Here is a 10877-nt window from a genome sequence, read left to right on the forward strand (position 1 = left end):
TGGTATAAAGTCATCTTGCAGACAAAATTAGAAAAGGATAATTTAGATATTCCTCTTAATTTATCTCCCTCATTTCTAATGGGGTCTACTTTTATCAGTGTTACTGCAGTGGCAGCCATTGTCATTAAAGAATATCATATCAGTGCACACTCGGAGATGAATGTATACACCTACCTTCTTAGAGATAAAGATATACCTGAATAATGATGGAGCTTTCAACAGTACATGAAATGAGTTCCCTAAATGATGAAAAACAAAACGTAATTCTCTTTGTTCAAACATGCTGATGACATTTAATCTTATGAAATACGAATCACCATCATTTCTAAGTAATGGGTGCCTTTAAATGTATCAGTCACAGGGGGCCCCTCGGCTGTACCACTCCAGGGACAACATGCATAGATACTACCATGTGAATGGCACCCTGGAGTTGTGTAGCCCAACACCCCTGTAGTTAGTCTACTTAGCATTTATTGTTGATTTGTAGTAGCTTGTCCAAAGCCTCAGTTCTTTAAGGAGTGGTTTAATTTTTTCAAGTCTTGATCCGATATGAATTAGTAGGCTTGCAAAAAGTATTGCCTTACATTAATGCCTTCTTTTTACTTTCTCCCTGCTTTTCTGGTGTGTGGTGGCTGGCACTTAGGAAGAAGAATTTCAAGAAGAACCTAAATGCCTTGAGTTGGAGCAGAAGATGACATCAGGTAGAGTACATTCTGTGTGGTTCCTTTTCCGGCTGCTGTTGCTGACAGCAGTGCTTGGAGCATCCAGAAGCTTTGCAGATTGCAAAGGAAAACCTGTATGTTCCAAATGGTTGGAAACATGACTAGAAGTGTCATGTGTGATGTATTCCAGGCGCCACATCTGGGCAATCTGGTCGTGATGCAGAAAATAGCTTATTCTCTTCTTTTCTTCTTTCTTTTGTTGATTACAGTTCTTTGCAAGATGAAGAAATACTTGCAAAGAAGTAGATGATGATAATGATGAACAAATTTCAGTTAAGTTATGCTAAACTAAGAAGTATCATTATTTCCTGAAATATGTATGATTATCTTGGAAAACACTATTTAGATAAGTTTGCTGTTTTTTTGTTTTTTTTTATGTTCATGTATGGTCAAGTATGCAGCTTTGCTAAAGTGATTTATGTCACAATAGGACGCCCTAGGAGCTAATGTGGAAAGAAATAAACGAGGAGTGAATTTATAACTTAATTTATGACTAAGATCTGCAATGATAATGAGATGTAATTGTCATAAAATAAACATTAGTTGAATGGACCTAATAATAATGAAAGCTAAATCTTAATACTCTCAGCCTCTATTTACCAACGGCTTTTGTTTTGGCGTTTTATATGATTCACTGTTAGAAGATGGCTCCATATGTGTTTGCTGCTGGCAAAGGCTGATGTTCTTGTAGTTTAATTGTAATTAGGGAGAAGAATTAAGAAATTGGAAGTGGTAATGAAAAAAGCATGCAGAGTGAGAGGAGAAGTAGCACCCTGCTCTGGTACAGATGGAGGAGACAGAGTGAGCAATTAATCAGCTCCACCCTTTCCCTCTACACCTGTCCCATCCCAAGTTGCCTGTATCCCCATCAATTACCAACGTTGCTTTAGTTTAGTGCCTTCTCCTAGGACACTCTCCCCTTGCAGATCCTTGTACAGATGGCTCTCTTCAAATGTCCTGTCCCAGAGAAAACTGTCCCAACCATCTTGGCATTCTTCCAAACCACTCTTCATCCCATTACACATTTTTATTTTTTTCATGATGTTCATTCCAATCTGATAAGGTTTGGCTCTGTGTCCCCATCCAAATCTCACCTTGGATTGTAGTTTCCATAATCCCCATGTGTTGTGGGAAGGACCCAGTGGGAGGTAATTTAATCATGGGGGCAGTTACCCTCATGCTGTTCTCATGATAGTAAGTTCTCCAAAATCTGATGGTTTTATAAAGGGCTGTTCCCCCTTCAGTCTGCACTTCTCTTTGCTGCTGTCATGTGAGGAAGGACATGTTTGCCTCTGCTTCTGCCATGATTTTAAGTTTCCTGAGTCCTCCCTAAGTCTTGCAGAACTGTGAGTCAATTAAACCTCTTTCCTTTAAACATTACTCAGTCTCTGGCCGTTCTTTATAGCAGGATGAGAATGGCCTAATACATAATCCAAAATCATATTTCTGTTAATCTGTGGTTTATTAAAATATTGACTCTTAGAGAGCAGGGACATTACCACTCTTCTTTAATGGTATCCCTAGCACCTTGGACAGTGCCTGGTACATAGTAGAAATTCAGTAAATTCTTATTAAGTGCCTCCCTCATGTCCATTATGCGCAAGGCACTCTCTTTCTGTCTGTAGTGGGGGTACAGTGGGGTAGGTTTGATGTAGGCCAACACTGCCTATTTTAGATTTCTGGGATATAAAAAAGAATATGACATGGCTCTTGCCCTCAAGACAACACATTATGTTTGCAATATGATAAATAATGTGAAAATATCTATATAATCAGAGTGCTGCTGGGAGCACTGAGGAAGGAACAATTCAATTTGCATTGGGAGGCAGGATCAAAGAAGGTATCTTGGGGTTGATGATACTTGTAATGAAGATTGGAGTTTGAAAGCCTACTTTCGCTTTCATAATAGGGGCATAGTAGGGGCAGAGGTGGAACTTATGTATTATACCTTTGAAAATGGCTCTGAGTACCACTTTTGCACATTTACCCTTGATCTTTCATTTCTCAGCTAGAGAAGAAGGCTGGGAGGATGATCGTTGCTGCATCAATGCAAATGCATCCAACTCAAAGGGTATGAAATTCCCAGCTGCTGTTATAAATGCTTTTATTTGCTCTCTTGGCATAGTGCCCACTGTATTTTGAGAATATTTGTTCACACATGTTGGGAGGGCATCACTAATCACTAAAGACTTTCTAGGAAATGAGATGACTTTACTGAGTTCTTTTGTGACACCTCAGGGTGAGAAATTAGACATCCTATTCTGAAAAATTCTGCTAGGGTTCCCAGCTCCTCAGGCCCTCAGTGTGTGTTTGATCCAGCAAAGTGGTAAAGATTTCTCTCAGCAAATGCATTTGGAGTTGGACGTCTTCCTGAAAATAATTCTGCAGAAAAGAATGAATGAACTGTAGGTAGACATATAGAATCCCAATTTCTCTGTGATCATCTAGTAAGGTTTTAGATTTTTGACACAAGAACAAATGGCTTATTACTTTAGGTGTTTTTCTTCAAAAATACCTAACAATGCTGTTGTCTAAGTGGAAGTGTCAAGCAGAAAATGCAGTTTCTCATTATTTCTTTAAAATACTTGGGTCCACTGACTTTGGGGCTTGCTGCAGAGTGCCTCTTCTTCTTAATTCAGGATTTATTCCTAAATGTGTGTCTCTGCATTGCATCTTGCTTTGGGTGTACTCGTGTCTCTAGTTCTACTTTATTCTATCCAGATCCCACATATATATTGATTAATCATTCTTTTTTTTTTTTTTTTAAGAACCAGGTGCTCTCCCCGCAATGAGGGAGCACCCAGGCTGCCAATTAACCATTCTTTAAAATCCTGTTAAGTATAAGTTATGTCTGCTGAATTATTTGAAAAGTGTGAACATATACTATATTCATTCAAAAAACTTTTACTGAATGTCTACTATGTGCCAGATATTATAATAGGAATTATGCTATATAGTCATGAATCTGAGAATGAGGAGGAGGATATATTCTGAGAAATGTGTCACTAGGCAATTTTGTCACTGTGTAAACATCATGGAGGGAACTTATACAAACCTAGATGGTATAGCCTACTACACCCTGAGGCTAGCTGGTGTAGCCTGTTGCTTCTAGGCTATGAACCTGTACAGCATGTTATTACACTGAAAATTGTAGGCAGTTATAACAGTGGCAAGTATTTGTTTATATAAACATATCCCACCATAAAAGAGGTACAGTAAAAAGTACAGTAGTGTAATCTTATGGTTCCACTGTTGTATATGTGGTTTGCTGTTAACCAAAACATTGTTAGATGGCACATGACTGTATTTAGAGTGGTAAATAAAACATACATGACTCCATGCCTCTTGGAACATATGAAAAGTGAGAAATACAGCCATTAAACAGACAAAATGTGAGTTATAGAGAAATGGTACCCTTTAAATTGGTAAAATGTAAGTTTTAGAGAAAGCAGAGTACTGTGGAAGTCTTGCCTTCACAGAGCTTTAGTCAAATAGAGCCTTTAAAACATGAACATACAGAGCTCTAGGATAAAAGATAGAATATAGCATGTGCTAAAACAGAGACATGAATAGGGGCCTGGGGAGCACTAAAGAGGTGAAAGAATCCCAGCTGAAGGAATCCAGGAAATTTTTCAAGAGAATGCACCATAAGAGCTGGGCCTTGAAGGATAGAGATGAAATTCACTTGTGAAGGAAGACACATCAGCCAGAGTGTTTATAAAACAAAACCCAAATACTGTAAATTGAATTCCAAGTGATACCTACTTGGAGTTTTCAGCCCACATTTTGGCTGATGATCTAGTTGGGCATCTGACACTTTATCCTGAAGTCTATAATTTGTATTAATACTTATAGGAGCCACGCATGTGACAATGACAGACCAGTTAGGAGTGTGCTCTGTGTTTACCACCATCATTACCTGTCTTCTGCCCTCAGATAATTGTGTCTATGCACATTTGAGACCTTCCTTAGTAGGTGATTGAAAGATAGAACCTTAGTGCCTTTCCCAGAATCAGGTAGCATTTCTTCATCACTCTGTGGGTATACTAGCTTCATGGATACATTAGCCCATTAATAAGAAGTTCCTTTTAATGTGATACATTGTGGTTTGCTGTCAGTGGGTGCCCCATTTCAGCAAGAGAAGTGCCAGGCAGGTTCTGCAGAGAGATGAAGTTTGCCTTTTTCTCACACCTGCCCTTTCTGTGTCCCAAGCCTCCTCGGTGAGTGTATTAGTCAGGGTTCTCTAGAGGGACAGAGCTAGTAGGATAGATGTATATATGAAGGGGAATTTATTAAGGAGTATTAACTCACATGATCACAAGGTGAAGTCACACAATAGGCCTTCTGCAAGCTGAGGAGCAAGGAAGACAGTCCAAACCCCAAATCTCAAAAGTAAGGAGGCCGACAGTACAGCCACCAGTCTGTGGCCAAAGGCAAACCCTGGTGAGAACCCCCTGGCAAACCGCTGGTGTAAGTCCAAGAGTCCAACAGCTGAAGAACCTGGAGTCCAGTGTTCAAGGGCAGGAGGCATCCAGCACAGGAGAAAGATGAAAACGGAAGACTCGGCAAGCCCGCTCTTTCCACCTTCTTTTTCCTGCTTTTCTTCTAGCCACGCTGGCAGCTGCCTAGATGATGCTCACCCAGACTGAGGGTGGATCTACCTCTCCCAGTCCACTGATTCAAATGTAAATCTCCTTTGGCATCCCTCTCACTAACATACCCAGAAACAATACTTTGCATTCTTCAATCCAATCAAGTTGACACTGAATTCAATCCAATTAAGTCGACACTCAATATTAACCATCACAGTGGGGTTCCCTCCTCTACACTTTCACTTCCCAGTTTCTCTGTCATCAGAAGGGCATTGTGCACTGTGTCGCCTCTCTCAGCCTATTGGTATGTTAAGCCTCAGATATCTACTTATGGAATGAAAAGATGTGGTGCTTATGAAAGGACTTTAAACATTAGCAAGCAGGTAAAGGACAGTGACCAACCTGGGCATCATGGTGAGACCCAGTCCCTACAAAAAATTAAAAAATCAGCTGGGCATCATGGTGTATGCCTGTGGTCCCAACTATTGGGAAGGCTGATGTGGGAGGATCACTTAAACCCAGGTAGTCGAGGCTGCAATGAGCCATGATTGTGCCTCTGCACTCCAGCCTGGGTGACAGAGTGAGACCCTGTCTCAAAAAAAAAAAAAGACAGATGTAGGGAGAATTGGTTCCAGCAGCAGTGACACCGCATGGTTAGTAACTTTCTCCACCTGAGCATAGAAGACCCTGAATGATGGGAGCAGTCAGTGAAGACTCCATAAGACTGTGCGCTCCCCCAAAGCAGGGATTATGTCTGTTTAAAGGTGAAATACGGTCCTTTATTGAAAGGCGCCATTTTTTAAGGTGCTTTGCAATCCCTTCTATATCCTATTCAATGTGAAAACAAAGAATAAGATAAACAACTGAACTTGGGCTATGTTTGTAACTCATTCGGAGAAGGAAGAACGAGGTAATGGGGAAATGGTGATATGTTACAGGGTGGAGACTCTGCAGAGGAAAGTTTTCCACACTTAAGAGTTCCTTTGATGTGGCCAGGATGCTGTTCTGATACTAGAGACTAAAACAAAGATCCTTTATTCATAGTGACAAGGAAAAGGCCATAATGCCACAGGCAGATAGAACAACTGCATGTCAGCAAGAAGGCAGAACTTGAAACCTCACTACATGACTCTGAGGATGAGCCAGTGATTCAAAGTTGCTGAGAACAGGGATAGTGGCTGGCTTACCTGTTCTCACCTGGGCTTATGCCTCACTTCTCAACAGCTGCTAACCCCAAATCACTCTCTTCCTGAACTAGTCAGAGTTCGCCAGAAAAACAGAACCACTGGAACATAGGTATAGAAGGAGATTTATTATGAGAATTGGCTCCCATGATCATGGAGGCTGAGAAGTTCCACGAACTGCCCTCTACAGAGTGGAGATCCAAGAGCACCAGTGGTAGAATTCTAGTCCAAGTCCAAAGGTCTGAGAACCAGGAGAGCCAATGGTGCCAGTCCCAGAACAGGACAGAGAAGACTGATGTCCCAGCTCAAGCAGTCAAATGTTAAGCAGAAGGAGTGAATTCCTCCCCCTTTCCCCTTTTGTTCTATCCAGACCCTCCACAGATTGGGTAATACCCACCTACATTGGGGAGGGTGATCAGCTTCACTGAGTTTACTGATTTAGATGTTCATCTCATCTGGACACACTGTCATGGGCACATCCAGAAATAATGTTTCATCTGGGCACCACATAGCCCAGCCAATCTGACACGGAGAATCAACCATCACACTTCCCTGGTGAATTAGTCTGCTCTTGCATTTCTGTAAAGAACTAACTGAGACTGGATAATTTATAAAGAAAAGAGGTTTAATTGGCACACGGTTCTGCAGGCTGTACAGAAAGCAGGGCTGGGGAGGCCTTGGGAAACTTACAATGATGGTGGAAGGCGAAGGGGAGGTAGGCACGTCCTACATGGCTGAAGAAGGAGGAAGAGGGAGAAGTGGGAGGTGCTACATGCCTTTAAACAACCAGTTCTAAACTCACTCACTATCACGAGAACAAGGGAAAATATACTCACACAACCCAGTTGCCTCCCACCAGGCCCCTCCTCCAATGTTCAGGATTACAATTTGACATGAGATTTGGGCAGGGACACAAATCCAAACCATATGACCTGGGTAGTGTAGAACCTCTTTCCTTTCTGCCTTTACATGGTATGTGTTCCTTTTCTAGAACCTTCTATGGGTGCTCTGCCTTTTTATTTTAGAAAGGATGTGCTAGAACGAGGCTTCATTTAATCTCTTCTTATTCCACCAAATGCCTCTCAGAACAAGCCAAGGACCATGCGTATATACAACATGCAATATACAAAGGCACTGGTATTGAATAAGATTCAATTAAACATTTGAACAATTTTAGCACAAAGGATTCAGGTTTATAGGTGACATACTGAAACCACGGATCCTTCACTTGCTAGTTTTATTTGTAACCAAATGAGTAGAAATTACATAGTACCACTTTTACACAGAGAGGGAGAATAACAGTCTTTCAGAGGTGGCAAGTGTTGTCTTCTTTCATTCATTCCCTTGTGAGCAGGGAGATAGATGAACGGGCCAACTAGGTTTTCTTGAGAGAATTCTTTTTGAAAATAAGTTACATTCTTTCCAGTGGTCATTAAAAAAAAAGGTGAAATGTGTTTGAAAAAAGCTGGCTTAATTTTGCCATTCTTCTTAAACCATGCATTGCTTTAAAAACAGGCCAAGTCTTTTCAAATGCTGAAACAACTTTCCAACATGTGCACCATTCCAGAAGACCTTGTGGAATCCCTGTTCTCTTTTAGGTTCCACTCAACTTGTGCTGCCAGGGCCTCATAGATGACAGCACTTGGTCACACGAGGGGAGAATCCTGTAAGTGGGAGGCAGTTGGTTACAGTCAGAGAGTTTCATCAGAACACCCTCTTTTTGCTAAAGGTCATCTAGAACTGAGTGGCGCCCAGCACATTTTGGGAGTTGGCTGTCTGTATCATCTGCGTTTAGTCAAGTTTCATTTCCTGTGGTTTGTAGATTTCTTAAGTTTGAAATAACGAACGAAGTAACGAACCCCAAACGGTTAAAATTCTTGACCTAAAAACGGATGCAATGAGGAAAACATACATGTATTTTGTAACTTCTATGGGGAAGTGAGACTGGGGTTCCACTGGGCAGTGCCTCGTTGCTGTGCTCACAAGGCCAGCCCCTCTGCAGGAAGGTCCATGACCCTGGAGTTCAGATCTCCTGGCTGGCGTCTCAGGAGGTGACAAAAACCAGACCCATTTTCTGATAATTCAGACAAGTAAAGTGTCTGCTTTTACTTTCACGTCGTGGGAAGACAGTCAGCAGCACAGTTTCCACCAGAACCCGCTGTATCTCAGTCACACACCCCTCTGATTTTACACAACGGCTGCTTATCTTCTATACAGACTTGTCTGAGTCTCTGGCCACGGATGAACAGGAAACTGTTCAGGTAGGAAGGTGAGAAAAAAAAGAAGGGGAACTTATCCTGAGTTTGCTTTCTTTCCATTCCCTTAGCCATGTCGGGCTGACAGTTTTTTGGTTTTGGTGTTTTTTTTTGTTTTTTTTTTTTTTGTGAGATGTAGTTTCGCTCTTTCACCGAGGCTACGGTGAAGTGGGGCAATCTCGGCTCACTGCAACCTCTGCCCCCACCCCTGGATTCAAGCGATTCTCCTGCCTCAGCCTCTGGAGTAGATGGGACTACAGGTGCATGCCACCATGCCTGGCTAATTTTTGCATTTTTAGTACAGACGGGGTTTCGCCATGTTGGCCAGGCTGGTCTAGAACTCCTGACCTCAGGGGATCCACCCACGTTGGCCTCCCAAAGGGCTGGGATTACAGGTTTGAGCCATCATGCCCAGCCAGGGCAGAGAGTTTGAGGGTTCATGGGAGGCCTTTTATTATGAAAAATGCTACTGGGGGTAGCAGATGACTTTTTTTTTTTTTTTTTTTTTTTTTTACTTTATTAAAATACTGAGTTTTATTTCACATGTATATTTTTGTCTCCCCACCATTTCCATGTCTGACCACCACTACTGTGTCCTATCATAACATTCCATACATACTTAAAACCAAGCAAAGGGTGGAGTTCCATCTTTAAAAACTACAGGCATTTTGGACAACACATTCTTGGCAATGGTATCTGGACAACATTTATCAAACACGGTAGGGAAAATTCTCACTCTGCATTATAAAAAGGACAGCCAGATATCAACTGTTACAGAAATGAAATAAGACGGAAAATTTTTAACAAACTGTTTAAACTATTTTCTTAAAGAGACTTCCTCCACTGCCAGAGATCTTGAATAGCCTCCTGGTCAGTCATCCGGAAGCAATTCTTCACATAATTGATGAACTTGGTTTCCACTTTGGGAAGAGAACCACCTTTTTCTATACTTGCTTGCATTTTTGCTTTAATGTCTTCTACAGAACTAGGTCCTTTTGGGGTTTTAGGAGTTTTTTCCTGTTTTTTGAAGGATTCTTGTCCTTTTGATCTTGGTGTTGATGATGGTTTTGAGTCTTTTCCATTCTGATTTGACTTTTGTGCATTTTTGGCTGGAGTATCGCGTATAGATTTCTTCACTGGCACTTTTTCTTCAGTTTCCTCATCATCAAAATCATCATCATCATCATCATCATCATCTTCATCAGCAGCAAGTTTTACTTTTTTCTGTGGAACCTTGCTACCACCTCCAGGGGCAGACCGCTTTCCAGACATACTTAAGAGTTTCACATCCTCCTCCTCCTCATCTTCTGACTCTGCATCTTCCTCCACAGCTACTAAGTGCTGTCCACTGATATGCACTGGCCCTGAACCGCACTTCAATCGTAAGACCACTGGTGGTGTTATTTCAAAGCCCCCAAGGGAAACCGTTGGCTGTACAGACATTTTCAAAGTTGCCAGTGTTACTTTAATTGGACTGCCTTCGTAATTCATTGCCTCTGCTTCAACAATGTGCAACTCATCCTTTGCACCAGCTCCTAAACTGACCGTTCTTAAAGATAACTGGTGTTCATTTTCATCATTATCCACCTTAAAGTGATAATCTTTGTCGGCCTTTAATTCACAACCGAAAAGATAGTTCTGGGGCCTCAGGGGGCTCATGTCCATGTCCATCGAATCTTCCATCGGGTGGCGACACGCACTTAGGTGGAAGAGAAGGCGGACGGAGATAAACGACCACTGCTCAAAAGAACAGCCGCCCAGGACGGACTCACACCAGGGCTAGCAGATGACTTTTAGTGAAGATATGGTCCTCAAACTTTTTCTTTCTTTCTTTCTTTCTTTCTTTCTTTTTTTTTTTTTTTTTGAGATGGAGTTTCACTCTTGTTGCCCAGGCTGGAGTGCAATAGAGCAATCTTGGCTCACTGCAACCTCTGCTCCCCAGGTTCAAGTGATTCTCCTGCCTCAGCCTCCCAATTACCTAGGTGCCCGCCACCATCTCCAGCTAATTTTTGTATTTTTACTAGAGATGGGGTTTCACCATGTTGTCCAGGCTGGTCTTGAACTCCTGACCTCAGGTGATCTACCTGCCTCAGCCTCCCATAGTGCTGAGATTATGGGTGTGGT

General features: G+C 41.8%; 1 pseudogene across 1 annotated transcript; it reads right to left on the reverse strand.

The window, feature by feature from the left end:
• Window positions 1-9240: 9240 nt before the first annotated feature.
• LOC116527165 lies at window positions 9241-10543 on the reverse strand (annotated as a pseudogene). The gene has a single exon (XR_004258413.1). The product of XR_004258413.1 is annotated as a nucleophosmin pseudogene (transcript).
• Window positions 10544-10877: the final 334 nt, after the last annotated feature.

This window comes from Sapajus apella, unplaced genomic scaffold, assembly GCF_009761245.1.
Source record: "Sapajus apella isolate SASKATOON/1434 unplaced genomic scaffold, GSC_monkey_1.0 scaffold53, whole genome shotgun sequence".
Classification (NCBI taxonomy): Eukaryota; Metazoa; Chordata; class Mammalia; order Primates; family Cebidae; genus Sapajus; species Sapajus apella.